Source organism: Macaca thibetana, chromosome 1, assembly GCF_024542745.1.
Source record: "Macaca thibetana thibetana isolate TM-01 chromosome 1, ASM2454274v1, whole genome shotgun sequence".
NCBI classification, from domain to species: domain Eukaryota; kingdom Metazoa; phylum Chordata; class Mammalia; order Primates; family Cercopithecidae; genus Macaca; species Macaca thibetana.
In genome coordinates this window covers 21,140,317-21,162,633 of record NC_065578.1, presented here as the reverse complement: position 1 = coordinate 21,162,633, position 22,317 = coordinate 21,140,317, and the positions used below count along the sequence as shown (strand labels likewise).

Here is a 22,317-nt window from a genome sequence, read left to right as displayed (position 1 = left end):
TTCCCTTTCAATCTGCCACTGGTCCTGTGATGCTCCTCCACAGTCCCTGCAGCATCCACCCACCTCTCACCACATCTGCCGCTACTGCCCTAGTCCAAGCCACCCTCTCTCCCAGCCAGCTTCTCAGTCTCCTCACCAGCCTGTCTGCGTCCACTACCCTGGCACCCTTTCTTCGTATGGTAGACAAAACCCAACAGCCAAGCCACAAAACACAACGGCCCAGATATTTAGGGCCATCGCCCTTCTAACGGCATCCCATTACTCTTAGAAAAATAGCCAAGGAGAAAAGATGATCAAATGTTTCTTTCTGTTTCTTTTCTTTCCTTTTCTTTTTTTTGAGATGGAGTCTCACTCTGTTGCCCAGGCTGGAGTATAGCTGCAAAATCACAGCTCACCGCAACCTCCGCCACCCAGGTTCTAGTGATTCTCCTGCCTCAGCCTCCCAAGTAGCTGGGATTACAGGCGCCTGCCACTACCGCCAGCTAATTTTTTTTATATTTTTAGTAGAGATGAGGTTCCACCATGTTGGCCAGGCTGGTCTCAAACTCCTGACCTCAAATGATCCGCCCGCCTCGGCCTCCCAAAGTGCTGAGACTACAGGTGTGAGCCACTGCATCAGGTTCAATGTTTCTTTTTAAATTGTGGGAAAATGTATGTAAGTTAAAATTCACCATCTTAACCATCTTTAAGTGCACAGTTTACTAGAAAGCCATTCACATAGCTGTGCATCCACCTCCAGAATTTTTTCATCTTCCCATACTCATCTCTGTCGTTAAACAATAACTCCCAGTTTCCTCTCCTCCCCAGTCCCTGGCAGGCACCATCCTACTTTCTGCCTCTATGAATCTGACTCCCTTAAGTGCCCCATATAACTGGAATCAGACCGTATTTGTCATTTTGTGCCTGGCTTATTTCACTGGATATAATGTCCCCAAAGTTCATCCATGTTGCAGCATGTGTCAGAATTTTCTTCTTCTTCAGGGCTGAATAATATTCCATTGTACAGAGATACCACATTGTCCATATCCATTCATTCATCAATGGATGCCTGGGGTGCCTTCACCTTTTGGCTATTGTGAACAATGCTGCTATGAACATAGGTGTGCAAATATCTCTTCAAGACCCTGTTTTCAGCCGGGCACAGTGGCTCACACCCGTAATCCCAACACTTTGGGAAGCCAAGGCAGGCTGATCTCTTGAGGTCAGGAGTTCAACACCAGCCTGGCCAACATGGTGAAACCTCGTCTCTACTAAAAATACAACAACAAAAAAATTAGCCAGGCATGGTGGCAGCTGCCTGTAATCCCAGCTACTCAGGAGGCTGAGGCGGGAGAATTGCTTGAACCGAGGAGGCACAAGTTGCAGTGAGCCGAGATCGCATCACTGCACTCCAGCCTGGGTAACACAGCGAAACTTCATCTCAAAACAAACAAACAAAAAACCTGTTTTCGATTCTTTGGGGTATATACCTAGAAGTGAAATTGCTGCATCATATGGTAATTCTGTGTTTGATTTTTTTGAGGAACTACCATACTGTATTCTACAGTGGTTGTACCATTTCACATTCCCACTGCAAATGGAATGTGCACAAAGGTTCGAGTTTCTCCACATCCCTACCTACACTTGCTATTTTCTGGTTTTTTGATAGTAGCCATCTTAACGGTGTGAAGTGGGATCTAATGTTTCTTTCTTGCTTGCTGTCTTGCTTTCTTTCTTGCTTTTTTTTCTGTCTTCCCTTCTTCCTTTCTTTTTCTTCTTTTTTTTTTTTCTTTTTTTTGAGACAGGGTTACACTCTGTCACTCAGGTTAGAGTGCAATGATGCAATCATGGCTCACTGCAGCCTCCACCCCCCAGGCTCAGGTAATCCTCTCACCTCAGCCTCCCGAGTAGCTGGGACTACCAGCACATGCCTTCACACCTAGCTAATTTTTGCATTTTAAAAAATAGAGATAGGGCCTTGCCATGTTGTCCAGGCTGGTCACGAACTCTTGGGCTCAAACAATCTGCCCACCTTGGCCTCCCAAAGTGCTGAGATTACAGATATGAGCCACTGCGCCTGGCCCCAGTGTTTCTTAATGGGGGAAATAACAGTATTGTGTGGGACTTCTGGGTATCGCAGAACATTTGTCATCCCTCCCAGCACCAAACGCCAGTAGTTTGTCCCCCAGTCCCTGTGACAACCAGAAAATATTCACTGGGGAGGGTGGTGCCTCCCTGGCTGAGAGCCATCCACCCTGCCCAGCTCCCCTGCCTCATTTCATGCAACTCTCCCCTTGCTCACCACCCGAGCCATGCTGGGCTTCTTTCCGTCCCTTCGTCACTCCCACCTCAGTCCCACCTCAGGGCCTTTGCACTTGCCATTCCCTCAGCCTTGCCTGCTCTTCCAGATCCTCACACGATGAGCTCATCCTTCAGGTCTCAGCTCAAATAGCACTTCATCAGGGAGCCCTTCTCTGATCACCCTATGGAAAGCATCTTTCTCTCACGCACATGGCCGTGTTTTATTGTTCCTTCTTGATACCTGAAATTACCTTATTTTCTGAAGCCAAGGTGACCTTTTAAACAAAAATAAAAATAGGCTGGTGTGGTGGCTCATACCCGTAATCCCCGTACTTTGGGAGGCTGAGGCAGGCAGATTCCTGGAGCCCAGGAGTTTAAGACCAGCCTGGGCAAGAGAAGGAGACCCCATCTCTACAGAAACATTAGCCAGGCATGGTGGAATGCACCTGTAGTCCTAGATACTTGAGAGGCTGAGGTAGGAGGATCACCTGAGGCTGGAAAGTGGAGGCTGCAGAGAGCTGTGATCACACTGCTGCACTCCAGCCTGGGTGACAGAGTGAGACTCTGTCTCCAAAAGAAAAGAAAAGAAAAATAAATTTAATAAAATTAAAAATGGAATTACCTTATTTATTATTAGTGTGTTCACCATCTCTCCATCAAGAGTACAAGCTCCTTGAGAGCAGAATTTGTCTGTCTCCCTCTCATTGGTAACCTGAACACCTGGAGCAGAGCCTGGCACGTAACAGGTGCTCAATAAATGTTTGTTGACTGAACGAATGATCAGTTACATTTAATTTTTAGAGCTGAAAGGTAGCTCACCCATTCTTGCCACCACTCCATTATACAGAGGGGGATCACAAGACCCAGGAAAGGGAACGGACTTCCCCAAGTTCACTCAAGGTCTAAGCCAGGACCAGTACCTGGTTTTTATGACCCCCGCCTGGTGCTTTTTTCTCCACATCTCACACCTGGAGGGTTTCTGCGCCAAGCAGAATGAAAATTCAGGATCGTCACAGGGCAGCGAGAGGGAGAGGCTCTGGAGGGGCACGTGGAACCGAGGCTGCCTGCCACCAGCAGAGGCTCACAGGCACCAACTGCACACAAAGTTGATCGGCAACAGGTGGGCAGAGTGGCCCTCCCCGTGGAATGACCCTCTATCCATCTTCTTTCTCTTGCTCCTTCCTCTCTCTCTTTTATCTCTCCATCCTAAGGGAGTCCAGCCGAATGAACTATTTGATCACTGTGTCTGCCTTCTCCCGAGAATGGCCACAGCAACCTGTAAATGTCCCTCTCCCAGATCTGCTCCAATTCCAGTCCATTTGGAGAAACTAACCTTGGCCCCCTTGATCCATGGAGCTCTCGGCCAGCGTTAACCTGACGTGAGCTGGAAGGTATTTCTCCAGGGAGGCAGTTTCGCTTAGAAACAGGCTGACCTGGGTTCAAATCTCAGTTCAGCCCCTCGCAAGTCAGAGCCAAGTCACCCGTTCTGATTCAGGGGTTTCCTTGTGTGCAGGGTGAGGCCGCCTTCCCAGGGGCGTGGTGAAGAATGATTTGAGATGATCATGCATCTGCAGGACTCAGCACCATTCATTGCTGTTTGTGGCCAGCAGCCGAGGCACCTGCTAAGCACTATCCTCACTCTCCCGTCTTGCCCAGGCTTCCCCAGGAAGCTCCTGCCATGTCCATTTCTAGAGGATCAGGAAAAACTCAATGGCCAGTGCATCTAGAAAAACAGGATAAGTGCAATGATAACTAATAGGACCCCGTTTGTGGAGTGTTTTTGATGCAAAGATGCCATCCTGAGCCTTCTGCAATTGATAACAGATGCAACGCCCACAGCTAGCCTGGAAGCAGGTGTGATTTTATCCCCTTTTAACAGATGAGGAAACTGAGGCAAAGAAAGGCTTATAGAATTGGCTGGGTCACATGATTCAGAAGCAGCTGGGCCAGGCAGCCTAGGGCCAGGAAGAAGGTGCACACAAAGGCCATGGAGCACCAGGGGGTGCCCAGCCCAGCCAGGAGAGTGGGGTAGGCTTTGCTCCCAGGGCCCGAAGGAGAAGCTGGTGAAGGAGAAACACTCTGCTATAGCATCACCTTCTCAGCGAGGCCCCCACGCTAACAACCCCACCTCAACCAGCACCCCTTTGCCCCAGCGCCCCCGACTGGCCTCTGCTTTGCTTACTGTTCTCGTAGGGCACAAATTTACCAGGATGGAGCAATGGGCAGAGATCAATCAGGAAGACCCAGGAAGGCTGGGTCAAGGGTTTGGACCTTACCCTGTTTACCGTTGACTACCTGGGAAGAGGGGGAAGGATCACGGGAGGCAGCCTCCACAACACACGCACATACAGACACAGACACACACACACACACACCCCTCACCCCAAACAAGGCTTTGCCAGTCATCCTCAGGAGCATGCTTCAATTCTTCATTTGAACACGGATCCACCACCCTCAGCATGGATCCATGGCTGAACCCTAGAGAGTTAGGTGAAGGGGAGTGAGCAGACAGACCATTCTGAGGGTATCCACAGTCCTCCAGGAGATGTGACACATGAACCCACGTATACAATGGCCTTCCATAGGCAAAGTGGCAAAGCACCGTGGGGGCCCAGAAGAGGAATTAAACTTTTCATTCACTGTTGAGACCAGACCGTGCATATCTTCATGCCTCTCCTACACAGTCCTGCTACCTGGAATGCCAACCACCCAAACAACAAATATTTATTGAGCTTCTGTTACATACTAAGCACTTCAGAAACAAGGATGATCCATGACATTTATGGTTCCTGCCTGCACAGAGCCCGATATATCTAGGAAACTCCTGCACATCCCTCAAAACCCTACTCTAATGCCCTCTCTTCTCTGTGAATCCTCCTGACACCTCCAAGCAGCACTGCTTCCTTTCCAGTGCTCTCCTATCATCCTATGACTTCATTTGTAGGGGAGGGAGACAGGGACTGACTGGCCACTGAAAACTCACCATGCCCCAGGCTCCGTGCTTGGTACATCACAGGTTGATATCCTTCCTCAGGCTCTTAGCAACTCTGCAAGGGAGCAAATAGTCCTCCTTTTTGCAGATGGAAAAATGGGCTCAGAGAGGCTGTCTTTTGCCCAAGGTCACACCGTCATCTGGTAAGTCAGAAAGCAGGGACAGGTAGCCAAAGCAGTGTCACCCCAAGGTCAACCACTGTCCGTGCTGTAGATGCCTGAAAGGCCAGGGTGGTGGGTCACACTGGGATTGCCCAGGTCCCAGTGCCAGCAGGGCACACAGCGCAGAACCCAAGAGATGGCCCTGGAACCCGGTGGGGGCTGCACTGCCCTCCTTGGGGCCTAGGTGGCGATGTGCACACTCGTCTCCCCAGTCCTTGCAGACGTCCACCTTCTGCTCCCGAATTCGATGCCCTGAAAGGCACTTCTCTCCCTCCCTAGCTTCCTCTCCCTAGCAGCCCCAGGGGTAAGCTCAGCCTTTGTCCCTGCCAACTGGGGTGCCCCCCTGGCTGACGCTTGCCACCAGAATGAGGTCTCAGGATGGGCCAACTCTGCTTCCCCAAAATGTTTCAGGGAGCGGACAGCAAGAGGTGTAGGGAGGACTCACTCACTTCCATGGTCAGACCCAGTAAGTGTCTCTGGTTCAGGCACCCACGGGGCTGCCATGGACCCATCCTTGCCTGGTCTCCCCACTCCCTTGGTCCCAGTGGCACCTCCTCAAACGCAAACAAGGCCAAGAGCTGCCACCTACAAAGTTCCAGGGACAAAGACAGAACATGTTGTCCACCTGCACCATTCAGATGGGAGATGGGACCAAGACAGGGACAGGAACCAGATCTTGTCCTAAGTGCCCTGCAAGTCAGGAGGGAGCGAGGGTAGAGCCCAGATTTCCCGATTTGTGTCCTCAGCAATTTCCAGCACAATTTGAAGCTGTTTCTACAGGGCCCCGGGGGCAACCGGAGAAAAATGCAGTCCAACCAGTTATCTGATGTAGTAATAATAAAAATAACAACAACTCCCATTTCTATCTAGTTTCCAGCCTTTCACCTGCATTACCTCATTTGTCCTGTCACCTGCAGGGGAGGTACGTGCCACTGTCCCTTGCTTTATGGGTTCCCCAGGGAGGAAGGGGCTGACTCAAATTTCTAGAGTGTTGGGACCGGGTCCCAGCTCCTAGGCCGGAGTCTCACCAAAGGGAGGGCTAGGAGGGGGTGAGGAGAGGCATGATGGGAGGGAAAGAGGCAGGGAAGGCTGTGGTTTGGGTGCGGGGAGCAGTCAAGCTATAAAGTGTGAGTGGGGAGTGCCCGAGGGCTCTTCCTCCTCCCAGACCTGCTCTCGCCTACCCCCTCTTCTAAAGCAGCAGCCAGGCCCTCCCCCTGGCCACTTACATCTCCTCCATCCCTTCCTCCCCTCCTGAGGCCCCCAGACAACTATCCGGGCCTCCACTGACCATCAGGCCTGGCTTTCTCTGCCTGATTTAGTCAAGATCCTCCCTTGCCTTGGACCCAATTTCCCTGTCTGTTAAATGAGTAAAGTTGGGCTTTGGCTTGGGCCTTTGAGCTCTCATGGTCCAACCCCTCCAGGGAAAAGGGTGAGGGCAAGATAAAGGGAATAGGAACAGTTGTGTATTGAGCATTGATGATGTGCTAGGTGCCAAGCACTGGGTTCCTTGCTGGTGGCACAGAGCAGTCAAGACAGACGCTCAGGGTCTTCCTGAACCTCAGTGCCCTTATCTGTCTAGTGGAGATGATTAATCTACCTCATAAAATTGTAGGGAGAGCCCAATGTGATCACGTATGTAGTGAACTTCACATAGCACCCCCCCAGCACCCATCATCAGCACCAGCAGCACCACCATCTACCCCCTCCTTCTGGTCTGGTCCAACCCATGCAGGACTCAGCGCTAAAAAGAATCTCCTGACCCCAAATCGGAAAAGCCTGGGCTCTCCTCCTAGCTCTGCCATTAACCTGCTGAGTTGCACAAACCTCAGTTTCTTCACCTGCAAAAGGAGACCAAGGTCCGTGTGGGAACGCATTAGGGACAGGCGGCAAGGTCACTCATGGAAAAGCGTCCCGTGCCAGGCCTGGCCAATGGCAGGTGCCCACGAACACTTGTTTCCTTCCTTCTTTGCTGACTCAAAATGAAATTGTATGACAGGATAGGGCAAAGACGTGACAATACTACAGTGAATTCTTAATAAGCACATACCATATGCCTCTCGCTTGCCTAAAGATTTTGCTCATTTCACTCAATCTTCCTAGACAACACTATGGGGTGGGCCAAGCCATTATCCCCATTTTACAGAGAGGGAAATTGGCCACAGAGAAGGAAAATACCATCCTCTTGAAGCCTCCAGTGCTGCCTAAAGCCCATCAGTAGTAAGCACTCAGGCTTAGTAAGTAGCCATTATGTGCTAAGGAGTGTCTTAATCCCTTCCCTGTGTGAGTCTCTTCAACCATCCCAATAATGCTTCTAAGTAGCTACGATCATTGACTCCATTTTACAGATGAGAAACTGAGTCACAGAGAAGTGAAGTCACTCACGCAATCAGCACATGGCTGAGTCAGCTTCAAACCCAGGTCTGGGTGACTCCTCTGCCTGGTTCTCTTAACCACTAATGCCAGACCTCACCTGGAGCCTGACACTCCCCTGAGGCCTCAGCACCACCCAGGGGTGTAGGCCAGACCCCATGGCCTCAGGGAGGCCAGTTCTCGTATTAAATATCCTCAAAGAGCTGGGGGTCTCAAGTTGGGCAAAGCTACCTTCCCTGGAAGGACAAAAACGTACTCCCCTAACCCCACCGTTTCCCTAGACGGGCAGGGAACAGGTGCACAGGTCCCTGGCCCAGGGCTAGGTGAGGGGGAAACTTGTTTGGCAGCCAGGGCCCTGCGTGAACACGAAGAAACCCAGCCTGCAGCCCCTCGGCCCTGGCTGGAGATTAACAAAACAAATCCCCGACCAATCTCGTTTTCAACACTTGGGGAGGGGGGCCGTGTGTCAGGGGGCGGGGGGGCAGGAGGGAAACGCAGAGACATTTTACCACCTAAATAACCTTCCCTCTGTTTAGTTTCACACAAATGTACACTCCAGTGCTCGCAATTTTTTTTTTTTTACATTTTTATTTTATTTTGACAAATGCTCAAACTTTCCTGCCACAAATTATTCTTGGCCAGGTTACAAGTAGAAAGGCCGTGTGTATCCTTTACTTGACAAAAAGAGAGTGGGGGGAAAAAGGGAGGGTTCTTATAAAATATTTGGGTTGCGGGTTTGAGGTGGGATTGCTTTCTTAATGTTCCCGATGGTGCCTTTGCCCGGGAGCCCACGCGTTTTCTCACCCTCTTGTGCACGAGCCGTTTCGACGTGGTCTAAATCCTTCCACCGCTGTGCTTACCTCCAGCTGTCCTGATTTCGCGGTTCTGGTTTCACGGAGCCAATTTGGAACAGCATTTGGCAAGGGCAGATTGGAGCTGGCACTTGTGCATCTCACCTCACCCAGGCCCAGCAGGATCTTGCACCTGGGCGGGCTGGAGGGTCCTGTTTGGTGAGCTTTGGGGTTGAGACAGAAGTTCCAGGTGGACCTACCCTGCCCAGGACCCAAGGAAAGGGCTGACTCTGGGGCTTCCCCAGATGTAAGGAAAGGAGTGAGTTGTTCCGTTCACCCCGAACCTGCCCCATCCATCCTCCAGCCTCCTCCCCTCCTGCAGGCCCAGCCCAAGCTCCACTCCCCAGCCTCACCCCCACCACTCTGTCCTCTGTGGCTTCACTCCAGGCAGCGCATCTCTCAGACAAAGGGAGCCTTTCCCACCTCAGTGCCTGGGCCCGTGCTCCTCCTCTGCCTGGAATCCCCACCCCTCCCCTCTTCTCATGGAGGTCTCAGTGTGGCTGTCACCTCCTCACAAACACTTTCCTGACTGCCTCCTCCAAAGCAGAGACCTTGCTCTTTGCTGCCTTAGCCCCTGGTTGGTTTCCTCATAACACTTAGGCAATTTATTCTAGCATTATTTATCTATGTTCTTTTTTTTCTGATTCTTTCTAACTAAAGTAAATAAATGATAAGTAAATAAATGAATGAGTGAGTGAGTGAGTGAAGGAGTGGTGAGTGAATAAATGAATAAGTAAATAAATGAAGTGAATGAGTGAATGAATGAGTGGTGAGTAAATATATAAAGAAGTGAGTGAGTGAACAAATGAGTGAGTGAATGGACGGATGAATGAATGTGTGAATTAGTGAATAAATGAACAAGTGAGTGAATGAATCAATGAGTGAATGAATGAATTAGTGAATGAATGAATTAGTGAATGAGTGAGTAAATAAGCGAATGAAGGAGTGGTGAGTGAATCAATGAATGAATGAGTGAATGGATGAATGAATGAGTAAATCAGTGAATAAATGAACAAGTGAATGCATGAATGAATGAAAGAATGAATGATAGTGAATGAATAAATTAGTGAATGAGTGAGTAAATGCGCAAGTGAAGGAGTGATGAGTGAATCAGTGAATGAGTGAATAAATGAATGAATGAGTGAATGGATGAATGAATAAGTTAGTGAATAAATGAACAAGTGAATGCATGAACGAATGGGTGAATAAATGAATGACAGTGAATAAATTAGTGAATAAGTGAGTGAATGAACCTGAGTGAACAAATGAGTAAAGAAGTGAGTGAATGAATGAGTGAGGCATCCTACCTGAGAGGACGTTACAGCTCTGCTGGAGGGACTGGGGACACCTTCAAACTCTCCTCTGGGAGGAAAATCCTGCCGCCACTGCGGAAACCATAAAAAGTTGATTCCTTTTGTTTCCACTTGAAGACAAGGAGCCTGGAACCATTTGTTCCCCTGGCCAAGCCCAGGCCACGGGCAGCTTTGTTTTTATCCCCAACTGCCACTGACAAGGCTGCATTTGGTTTCAGTGTAAGTGAAGACCCCACGTCTCTGAGCCTCTCACTCCCCCTGAAGCCTGGGCCAATTTTCCATTCCTAACATTGACATTAACCCTTGCCATGCCTGGCTGCCCTTTGTGAGAGGCACTCCCCACGGGCTGCTTAGCAGGGAGCACAGTGGTGCTGGCCTAAAGGGCTTGGGGGTCCACCAGTCCAGTGAGAGGGTTTTTGTCCCCAGCAGGGAGGGTCTAGGTCCTCTGGGGACCTGACTGTATCACCAAGAACATTTAAAGGCAGCTTCTTATAAAAGCAAAATCACCCAGCCACCTGAATTAGTGACCACTTCCGTGCCCAGGGCCTAAGCGTGGGGGCCACACTCTTTCCATTTAAGTCAGGCAGAAAGTACTCAAATCGTGGGTCTTAAGCAGATGTCATTATGAACTTTTCAGTGCGTGCTCTCACTCTCAGAGGTGCTTGGAAGCAGAGATTCTGAATCCCATTTGACAGATGAAAACACTGAGGCTCGGAAAGAGGCTGTGAATAGGCCAAAGCCACCCAGTAGCTCTCGTCTTCATCTCTCTGCACTGTCACCGGGCCTTTTCTCCGGCTTTGATTTGTGGTCACCACCATTGCCCCCCACCCCCCAATGTGCAGGCCAGACATCTGGGAGTTATCTTTGATGCCTTCTCCTCCTCAGCCCACATCTGAAGGGTCCCCAGTGCTGTGGGGTCTGCCTCTGCATCCCTGTAAGCACCAGTAATTGCTCGACAAATGTGTTCTGAGTTCACAATTATCAGCCTCAATTTGCATGGCCACAGAACAACTGGTGAAACCATTAGCCCTCACTCTATCGCCCAGGCTGGAGTACAGTGGCACGATCTCGGCTCACCACAACCTCTGCCTCCCTGGTTCAAGCAATTCTCCCGCTTCAGCCTCCTGTGTAGTTGGGATTTTAGGCGCCCACCATCTTCCCCAGCTAATTTTTGTATTTTTAGTAGAGACGGGGTTTTGCCATGTTGGCCAGGTTGATCTTGAACTCCTGACCTCAGGTGATCCACCCACCTCGGCCTCCCAAAGTGTTGGGATTACAGGCGTGAGTCACCGTGCCCAGCCGAGGCTGAACTTTCTTATTCCTTCATAGGAACCCTGCCGCTTCTCTCCAGCAATTATAATGAAAATTAATGGCTACTTCTATATAAGTGAGTTCGTGAGCAATAATTTTTGGACCAATGATATGTGAGTTGTGAGAAATCTTTCCAGAGAGGATGTCCAACCAGCATCCTGGATAAAGGACCCTTACCCTCATGGTGGTCTTCAGTGGGCTGGATGGTAGTTATGGCAGGGAGAGTGGAGTATGTCGCCTACCTTCTGTGAAACTCTGGAGGGGACATGGCTCCCCCATCTCTGCACTCCAGCTCTGAGCACCACTCGTACCCAACAAGCCCTTGTTGAATGGATTCCTTCAACATTCCTACATCCACCCCTAGCAAAGGAGGAGAGAGATTAGTGGGGAGCTATGGGGGAGTGTGTGGGCTGTGAGGAGAGGTGACAGAAGGGACTCCAGGCTGGAGGAGTCCCATCCACTTGGAGCCGAGGCCCCTGGACAGGTAAGGGGAGAATGTTCGGGGAGGGAACAGGAGACTGGGCTGGGGCAGGTAATTTACCTGAACGTACAGGTAAGTACTCAACACATATGTTCTGGGATTGCTGGTATCAGCCTCAATTTGCACAGACACAGAACAATCTCTCTGCTAAACACCTTCTCCATCTTGGGTCTGGGACCTGGGCACGCACCCTGGTCCTGCATGCAATATGATGTATTGCTTGCCTCTCATACACCAGGCGCTATCTAAGTGCTAGGGATACTCAAGGAACCTCTCTGCCAGTGGCCCCCTGCCCTCCCATGGACATGCTGGAGTTCCTCCCAAAGATGGTCAGGCCCGAGGGAGTCCTGAGGGCTGTCCCCGCCCTGCTCCAGAGTGGCCGCCTCCCTCGAAGGCCCACTTGGGCATCCTAGCTCAAGTGCTCTTTCAGAACCTGTCACAAGGCTGTCCACAGCCTCAGCAACCTCTGCCCTCCTTTGCATCTGCACCTGCCCACTGCTGACCACCCCACAGGCCGTGCCTAGATCCTGCCTGAAAGCTGGGCTTCTTGGCCCTTTAGGACCAGAGAAAAAACTGAAATTGTTGGGACACCCATCCAGGGCTTTCACACGCCTGGAGTGGAGTCCAGGAATGTCAGGCAGGGAGGCAGGAAGAAGAAACCCCGTGGGTCTAGGCAGAAGAGGAGGCCAGTGAAACAGTCGCATCGACCCTGGAAGAATGGAAGCAGAGCCAGATGTGAGGGGGCAGGGGTGCACTCTGGACCCCGCCCCGCTGGACAGGAGCTGGGTTGCTCAGTGATAGGCACAAGCAGCCAGGTACCAGCAAGGCCATGCCAGAAAGAAGGAAGCTTCCTGCATCCCAGGGACACCAGACCCTGCTGCCCCAGGCCACCTGGAAACCCCCTGCGCCCGGCCTCCCCTGCAGCCCCCAGGTGTGGAGGAGGGATCTCTCCAAGGGAGCGAGACGATCAAAAGGAGGTGCCTGTAAATCACCACGGAGCCTCCCTCTCTGCTCTCCACGCACCGGGGAGCCTTTCCAGAGCTCAGATGTGGTTCAAGGACCCCTCAGAGATCCCAGCCTGGCGTGGCTCCCTCCAGCCACAGTTCAGCCCCCTCTGCCAGGGAGGAGGGTGGGTAGGGGCCGGAGAGGCCTTCCACTAGACTCGGGTTTTCGCCACACAGGTCTGACTTCCCACTTCCACCCCAACAACACACACGCACACACACACACACACGCATGCACACACACTCAGGCCCAGCGATGCACACACCACACAGCCAGGGGCCAGCCTCCACTGGGTGGGAGGTCCATCTTTGACCACCTGCAGCATCCCTGCCCAAACTAAGGCCATCTCAAAGGGACAGTATGCCTAGGGCCATGTGCTCCTGGAAATCGTCCTGCCACACCTTCTCCCCGGAAGCTAACATTTGCTTTAGAAAAATTGGATTGATGCTTGAACCAGGAGGTGGAGCTTGCAGTGAGCCAAGATGGCACCACTGCACTCCAGCCTGGGTGACAGAGCAAGACTCCATCTCAAAAAAAAAAAAGAAAAGAAAAGAAAAGAAAAATCGGATTGAAATGAACACCCAGGGCCCTGCTGCAGGGGAAATGGGGGATGCCATGAGGCTACACCACGGCAGTCCTTACACCCCTGGGCAGAGGTTCCTGGACACGTGGGTCAGTCTTCAGACCCCAACTCCTTCTGCCTGCCTGGAGCTTCCTGTGCAACGGCAGCCTGAAGCCATGAGGAGCATGGCTAGGAGTCAGTTCCAATGAAAGCTTCACCCTTTCCTTGTGGCCTTGGGCAAGTCACTTGGCCTCTTTGATGAGCCCCAGGTTCCCCATTTATCAACTGTACAGGGACCAGGCACTTAGTAAATAGCACTCACCTAAGCCCTGCCCAGGGCCGCCATGGCTCAGGGTCAATAAGTATAATAAGGGGGCCATGTGTAGTCTAAGTCCCACACAGACACCATCTCATTCAACCCTCACAGGCACCCTGCCTGGGAGATACTCCCATTATCTCCACTTTACAGATGAGATGACGGGGCTCGGGGTGGTTAAGAACTTGTCCATGGTCACAGGAAGATGCAAGCCCAGGTCTGTCAGATGCCAACCCCCAGGTGCCCTGAATCAACTGCTGGCACTGCCCCTTAGTTCAGCTCAGCCCCACCTCAGCTCAGCCCTGGGGCCTCTCCTAAGGCTCTAGAGGGGAGGGGTGCTGAAACTTCGCACACACAAGAAGCCACACAGCCAAGCAAATGGGTGAAGTAGCTCCCAGGGGAACTGGGCTTTCATGCCCCCAGACTGCTAATGGCCCCCAGGTTTACATCTTCCACTCCAGGCTTGGGTCATCAAATCCCTGATATCCAACAATTATGTCAAACTCAACATATCTGAGATGGGCCCCCCTGCCTCCCCCGCTCTGCCCTCTGTTCCCAAGCCACCATCACGTCTCAGTGGGTTCTGGCGACAGCCTCCTCACTGGTCCCCCACCTCCCACCTACTACCCAGCATTCCTGCTGAGTCCTACAGTGACTCCCACGACCACCACGGTCACTCAAAGCAAAAACCAAAGCCCCCCCCGGGTGACCCAGAGGCTCCGCTGACTCCTCTCCTCCCGCCCTCCCCCTCACCTGTCCACCCCAGCCACACTGGCCCCATTACCATCCCTAGAACCCCACAAGCATGCTCCCACCTCAGGGCATTTGACCAGCTGCGTCCTCAGCCTGGGCACCCTGCCTCCAATGACATCTCCAGCCACTCGTGCTTCAGGTCTCTGCTCGGATATCTTCTCAGTGGCCCTCCCTGACAGGCCATGTAACACAGCCCTCCTTTTCCCCTCACTCTGCTGAATTTTGTTCCCTAGCATGTGTCACTACGTGCCATGCTGCTAATGGCTTGTGGGTTTAATGTCTGTCTCATCACCGAGGACTCACGCTTCTAGGAGAGTAGGAGCCTCTCCCGCCTTCTCATCTCCCGTTAATGCTTGGAGCCTAGAACAGTGCCTGGCACAAGGCAGACCCTCGAGAAACATTTTTTGAAGGAACGAAGGAATGAATGAAGGAATGTTGGCATAGTGGTGGGGGGCTGAGGATTGGGCAGGAAGGGTGGAGAGAAGCAGCAAAGGGAAATGTATGGAAACAGACATGAAAGAGCTGCACAGAAGGGTTCATGTGTGCACGGAGTGGACACGGCACACATACGTGCACGCACACACACACACACACACGTGTTGGTATGGTAACCATGGATGAATAGCGAGGCCAACAGGCAGAGACACAAATGCACTATCTACTAACAAACACATTCACACACCACACAGATATGCTCACACACAAATATACACACACATGCCCATCTCCAAATATACACATACATCCTCATACGTGCATCCCCAAATATACACATACATGCACATACACACTGGCTCATGCACACACACACCCCCAGGGCTCCTTACCAGCACTCCGCTCTGGCCCTACATCCCCCCACCCCAACTCTACACCCGGCTCCCAGGCAGGGAAGGAGCTTTTCCAGGTGACCTCACTGAGCGGGAGTTAAACTCCACCAGCTCTTTTTCAAAGCGGATTTGGCTCCAGTCTCCCTTGTAATCTGCTCCTGGATCAGTGCTCACAGCGGCGCTGGCCCTGGCCTCGGGTCAGGACCTCTCACCTTCTCCCAGGAAGTCCCACTGAGTCCTCTCCCACCCCCCACACCCCCACTCAGCTGCTTCCCCTGACCAGTATAACCTGCTGAGCTGAATTCTTGCGGGGTATTTTCAAACAATTCCAGTTATTTGGGGGGAGGGGTGGCACTGTGACTCCCAGGAGGGGTTTGGGGTGGGGGTGGGGGCTAGGGAGCAGAGGGGATGCCCATCAGGGTGGGACAGCCTCTAAGTTGCCTGTGCCGCAACAGAGACCTGGCCCTGCCCCACCCTCTTTTCCAGCTTCTTCCAACCTGACTCCAGCCTGTTTCCCGAAAACACGCCTCCAAGCCCTTCCACTTGCAGGGCTGCCTGCACTTACTTCCCCAGTGAGTAAACTCCACATCCTTCAAAGCCTCAGTCCGATGTCCTTGCCACTTCTAGGCTGGGGCTGCCATCGCCCTCTGCCTGTCTTGGTCTCTGTGTTATCCTGGCCTGGCTGAGTGTCCGCCTCCTGTCTAGATGGAGGTCTCTGAGAGCAGGGGGCACAGTGATGCCGCCAATACCCAGTGCAGATCCCAGCGCAGGGCCCGACACAGAGCACAAGCCCAGGAAATGCTTATGGAATGTGAAAAGGGGGTGGGGGAGAGTAATGCAGAGGTCTGGACGAGGCACCTGGATCTGCCCCTCCCTTGCTTCTGCCTTGAGCCAGACACGCACCCTCTCTGGCCTGCAGTTCCTAAGAGCCTGGGCTCACTGAGGCCTCGAAAGAGCTGACAACAAAAGGAGGAGGTGGGGCCTAGAGGGAGCTGCCGTGGCCAGGTGGGGGTTGGTTGTGGCCCTCAGGGTCGAGAGAGTGAGGGCTGCTCCTGTCTCACACATGTCTTTACTGTCACCAGCACCATCGTCACCAGCACCATCTCTAAGACCACCGCCACTACCTTCAAGACCACCACCCTCCCCGACAGCACCATCCTCCTGTATGGCCCCCGGCACCACCGTGATCATCAACGCACTGCCCATACAGTTCTTACATCACTCTATCTGCACATGCGCATGTGAACACACACAGACACACACACACACACACACTGTCCTCCAAAGCACAACTGTATCATTTTTCTCTCTGGACACCCCCGCCCCGCCACCACCACCCAGAGGAGAGTCTGGCACATTCTAGAAGCTCCATATTGAGGACTGAAGGAAAGGCTCAGTGGACGAGGACGGCTCCCCTGATTTGGCCCCACTTGCTCCAGCTCGCCTTGCCAACAGAGAAGGATGGAACAGGACAGGCCCGAGGTCTAAGAGGACTCCAATGTCCCTCGTGTCCCTGCCCCTGTTCTGGCTGCTCAAGACCAACAGGGCCACCAAGGGAATGATTTCTCTCTGAGTTCCCAAGTTCTTCTACACAAACCGGGCTGAGCCTCCGCCTGAAATCCCAGGACCCACAGAGTTATATCAGAAAGCCCAAGACACAGTGAGAGCTCCTGAGGCCCACCAGCCTCCGTTTCCTGGCTTGTAAAATGAGGAGCACGGCCCCACCTTTCAGGGCTGCTGGAAGGATGCCATGAGAGGCAGTAGGGCAGGTGGCCGGCTCCAGGGCCTGGCATCTGGGGGGGGTTTCCCTCCACCTGGCAGCCCCTCGTCCCCTGGACTGCACGGCTGCTGGGGTAGGGGTGTTGCTGCCGCTCTAGGGTCAGTGCTGCAGAGGTGGGGACACCAAATGTGAAGCTGCCTGAGTCCTGAGCATTCCCTAGATGCTCCCATGAGCTTCTCACCAGCCCTGCGAGGAACAGTCCACATTCCCAGCGGGCACATGAGCAAACAGCGATTCGCTTAAGGCTACCCAGCCATGAACAAGGCTCCCATGGCCCCTCAGCACGTCAGGAGGCTCTAAGGAGTGCTGTGAAGCCCTGGTCACTGAGTTACCAGCTGTCTCAACCTGGCGTTGCCACCCTCTTGGGGCAGCAGGGGACCAGAGCCTGGCTTGGATGTCCCACTTGGATGCATCCTAGGAAAGGAGTCTGCCCAGCCCCTTACGCTGCGGAGCCCGAGCTGCCTGGGGAAGTTCTTCCCACAGTCGAACCTCAGTCAGGACCTGGGCAACTGTGCAGTTTGGGGGTCATCCCTGCTCTGCCTCACCCCTACACTCACTGGGGAGACAGGAGATTGGCGGCCCACACCAGGCCCTTCCCCCTGGACCTCTTCCTCTAGAAGATTAAAGAGTCTGGGTCTCTACCACGCCTGCCGATCCCACCACCAGCCCAGGAGCAGCTTCCTGTTTGCAGGCATGGGCGCCCGTTGCCATGGTGACCACAGGAGGTGCTCCCTCCAGGTGGCTGATACCAGGCCCGGCCCCACCCTGGGCTGGCCCCTATCACTGAGGCCTGGCTCCTCCAGCAGCTGGGCTGGTAGGACCATCTGGTCTGCAATCAAAGGGGCCGCAGGCAGGCGCTACCCAGGAACCTGGGCAAGGCAGCCCTTATCTCTCCCAGGCTGGGGAACTTTCCAGACTCAGGGCAACAGCCCAGTGGGGCAGAAGGGCAGGCCACAGGGCGTGGGAACAGACTAAGGGTCCCTGTGAGTGACATGGAGAATGTGAAACTCAAGCCTGAGACTGGAGACAGGCAGGAGTGGTCCGTAGCTCATTTTCAGGGTTTGCTACCCCACATCCCCCTCATCCTGCCCTGGCCTCAGCCTGCTGTGTGGCCTGGGGCACCGCACGTCACTTCTTCAAGCCCTGGTGTCCTCTCCTGCCAAGTGGGAACCACAGCGACAGGTGTGAAAATCCGAAGGTTCAAGACCCATAGGACATTGGTGGGTGCTTGGTCCTAATAATAAAGATGTTAGTTACCATTTATTGAGCACAGGTCGCTAAAGTGCATTATCTCTTTCAATGCACACAGGCCCCTGAGAGGTGGGCCTCACCGTCATCCACCCTCTACAAAACATTGATTTTCAAAGAGGTGAGGAAATTGCCCCAAATTGCACAGGTGGCTAGTAAATGTTGCTATTTTCCTCCTATTATATTTTAGCTGAACTCACAACAGGTCCCAAACCTCCAGGCCCCAAACCTCCATCCTCCCACCACAGTCCATCCTACCAGGCCAGTAGCATGATCTTTACCCGGCAGCTCGCAATTATCAGTGACTCATGTGTCATTGATAATAACTAGTAAGTGCTGAGCCCAGGTACTGAGCCAAGTGCTCTGGAATCTTTGTGACAGCCCTGTGAGATTGAAACTGCGATATGAGTGGGGAAACTGAAGCCCAGAGAGGGGCAGAGGCTCCCCCAGCATCACACAGCAAGCTGGTGTCACGGCAGAGGCTGCCAACTCTGACTGGCTCTCCATAAGCTCTAGGGGCAGGGTGGCAATCCTGGGAGTGGCCTCATAAGGCCCAATATTGTGGACCCCAGCCCTAGCCCACTCCTTGGGAGCCCAAGGAGGCAGGAAAAGGTGGAAATGGTGAGATCGGGAGGCCAAGCGTGAGTCTATTCATGAGGGAGAGGAAAGGAGAGGAGAAAGACATCTCCCCACCCTCACCCACCACCTCCTGTCCCTCAGCCCCACCCCTGCCTAGGCAGCCTAAACTCCCAGAAAGCACTGCTCCTGCCTCCACCACCCCCTACCCTATAGGGAAGGTCCCAATGGGAGGAAGACGCAGCCACAGTTGTGGGGGGCAATGGTTGCAGGAAGTCCACGCTGGAAAGGCCCCCCTTCTGACCCAGCAGAAAGGCCCCTTCCCCGGGGGAGCCCTCATGGAGGCCATCTAAATGACCCATTCTCTGCAGAAAGCCAAGAGGTTGCTTCTAAATTCCAAGCCTAGTCATGCCCTCCCCTGCTTACAGCTCTCTCGTATGCCCCGCCACCATTGTTTCCAGTATGAAGAGCGAAGTTCCTTGGCCTGGCAGTCAAGGCTCTTCAGGTTCCAGCCCCACTTCTCACCACTTGTCGCACACCTGCACGCACACCTGCCACACACCTGCACATACATGCACACAAAAATGTGCACACACTGTGCTCCGATCAGACCCAACTTCTGTTTCTGGAACGTACTTCCCTCTGTCTCACCTCTTGGTCTTTGTGCTTTTCTCCCTGCCTGGAACATCCCATCTATTTACAACCTGAGTCTAGACTGGAACACAGGCTCCAGGAAGGCAAGGACAGCATCTTTGCTGCTGTATTCCTAGTGCAGAGCCTCGTCTAGAGGAGGCTTTGGGTGTGCAAACAATGCAGGACTCGTGAATGAATCAAGAACTGCCCAGAATCTTCTTCCTATAAATGTAACAGAGCCTAAGAGACAATGATTAATCCCTGCGCTTTCCAGAGTCTCCCCAGATAAAAGAATTCCAGTTCCTTTAGCGTTTCCACATTGTCCACAATAGAAGCCTGAGCTTCCAGTAGAATAAATGAGTAAGTGAGTGAATAAATGACTGGATGAATTCATAAGTGAGTGAGTGAATGAGTTAGAGAGCTAGAACATGAAGCAGAGATTTGTTGAAACAAAGAAGTATATGTGTGAATAGAGAGATAGATGAGTGAATGGGTGGAAAGAAAGGGAGGGAGGGAAGGAGGGAGGGAGGAAGGAAAGAAGGAAGGAAGGGAGGGGAAAACGGAAGAATAAACCCATCCAGGTGGAGGGGCACCACCTGCAAGGTCAAAAGCACAAGAGTCAGGTCATTGCCCTGCAATCCACAAGCTTCCAGGAGAGCCCCCATACCCCCACCACAGTCCCTAGACCATAGGCTCTATACGGTCGGCAAGCTGTGGTTCAGGGTCCACCCCTGGCCCACTGTCTTTTTTTGTAAATAAAGTTTTATTTATAAAACCACATCCACATCCATTCATTTATGTATTGTCTGTAGCTGCTTCCAAGCTACAGTGGCAGAGCTGAGCAGTTGCAACAGAGATAGCAGGATGACCCGCAAAGTCTGAAATATTTACTATCTGGCCTTCCCAGAAAATGTTTGCTTGTCTCTCATGCACGAGGGACCTGAACTGGCATCCTGCCTGGAACTCTCCCAGCGCCGACTGGAATCCTCCTAGTCTTCAAAGGGTACCCAGCTTGCACACCTCTGGAACCCGGTCCTCACCACCTCTTCAGGTAGCCCTTCCAGCCCTAGGGCAGCTCAGGCTCTTCTTTCTGCTGAGTGGAAATGTTGTCCTCCTTGTCACCACCCCCATCCCGACCTCCCGCCTGGAGCACGGGTGTTTACCCCGACCTCTGCCCTGTGTCCAGCTCCCCGCCAGCCAGGACAGCTCAGGCCCAGCCGGATATGATTCTCAACCAGGGAGGCAAGTGAGTCACCGAGTCCAGAGAGGGGACATCTGCTGGGCTCTGGTTCTCAGCTAATCTCAATAATTCTGTGTGAGGGGCCCAAGCCACCCCTGCTGCCTCTTGTTTGCATTTGGGCCTGGCGTGGAAGCTTGGGAGGAGATTCACTCACTCAGGATTCTGGAGTGTTTGGACCCCCGTGTTTATTCCAACTTCAGTTTTGTCTTCAGCCCCTGGGATGATTTCCCAAAAGAGCCGGGGCCTAAGAGGCTCTCTGACCTCGACCCGGGACTGTGCACTGGGAGGCAGAATTGTTCTCATTTGACCCCCACACGGATTCCTGGCCCCCCTTTACAGACAAACACACCACAAGTTATCCAGTTTCTGGTCCCGGGTTCCTGCCTTCTTGCTGCCTTCTCTAGAACCTTCCAGAATTATCCAAGAACCACACCGAGCCTCTGTGGGTGGCTTTGGACCCATTTTCACTGTGCTCCACTGATGCCTGGCTGGTCCCTGGTGGAGACTTAGCACAGTGGGGACCAAACACAGTGTCCTGGGGTGGCCATGGTCTCTGCCAAGACACAAGGCAGCAGCTGCATCCTCATAGACATCCCAAGGCCCCTTCCCCGAAGTCAACACTCAGCACGGCATGGCAGGACTCCTCGGCCCCACCTCACAGATGGGAAGACTGATACTTCTGGACATGGAAGGTCTGGAATCTAGAAGGCTTCCTTCCCCGTAGATTCTAGGCCGTGTTTGTTTTCTTTCCTCTGTTCAAGGTGCCCGTTGCCTCTGTAACTATGACTACATGGAAGGGGCCAACAGACGTGGGGGAGAAGAGGAAGGAGAAAGGAATGAATGAAAACAGCCTAGCAGTTAGGAACTCAGGTTCTAGAATCAGACTGGCTGGGTTCAGAGCTGACACTGCCACTCACTTACTAACAGAGCCTCACTTTCTTCCCCCATCAAGTGGGGTGCATAAGGCCATCTCATGGCCTTCTGAGGGTGAAATGATGTCATGTGCAACAAACGCCGGCCCAGAGTCTGGCACAGGCCAGTGGACGCCCCTTCCTTCCTCTAGACACAGGGGGTTTCTTGTCATTCGCTCTGTGTGTTTGCTTATTTGTTTGTTTATTTGAGACAGGGTCTTGCTGTGTTGCCCAGGCTGGAGTACAGTGGTGTGATCCTAGCTTACTGCAGCCTCAACTCCTGGGCTCAAGCCATCCCTCCACCTCAGCCTCCTGAATAGCTGGGACTGCAGGCACATGTCACCACACCCGCTAATTAAAAAAAAAAAAATTTATAGAGACTGTCTCGCTATGTTGCCCAGGCTGGCCTTGAACTCTTGGCTGGAGAGATCCTCCAGTCTTGGCCTCCCGACTGGGATTATAGGCGTGAGCCACTGCACCCAGCTCTCCTGGCTATTTGAACCCAGGGCATGATCTTGAGCCGTAGCGTGATGCTATTTCTAATCCTCGTTAGTACGAAACCTGCTGTGCCATCCCCAGCCCAGCCCAGCAAGGTCCAGCCCAGGCCTTGCTGCCGTGGGAGCCTACCTGGCCTGCGGCTGCCCCTGTGGCGTCACCTGTGCACATTAATGAAAAATTCACGGTGCGGAGCAGAGCCAGGCCAGACC

At 52.8% G+C, this 22,317-nt stretch overlaps 1 protein-coding gene across 2 annotated transcripts in view; it reads right to left on the bottom strand.

Annotated features, from left to right (window-relative positions):
- Positions 1–22,317, bottom strand: part of C1QA (complement C1q A chain) — a 431,051-nt gene that overhangs the window by 359,273 nt on the left and 49,461 nt on the right. Inside the window, exon 1 of one of the 2 annotated variants that reach the window (XM_050792683.1) lies at positions 6,644–6,647. The exons of the other annotated variant lie outside the window; for it this stretch is intronic. The gene's annotated coding sequence lies outside the window, so the exon portion shown is untranslated. Of the gene's footprint in view, positions 1–6,643; positions 6,648–22,317 lie in introns of those variants that run through there. 2 annotated transcript variants of the gene reach the window in all.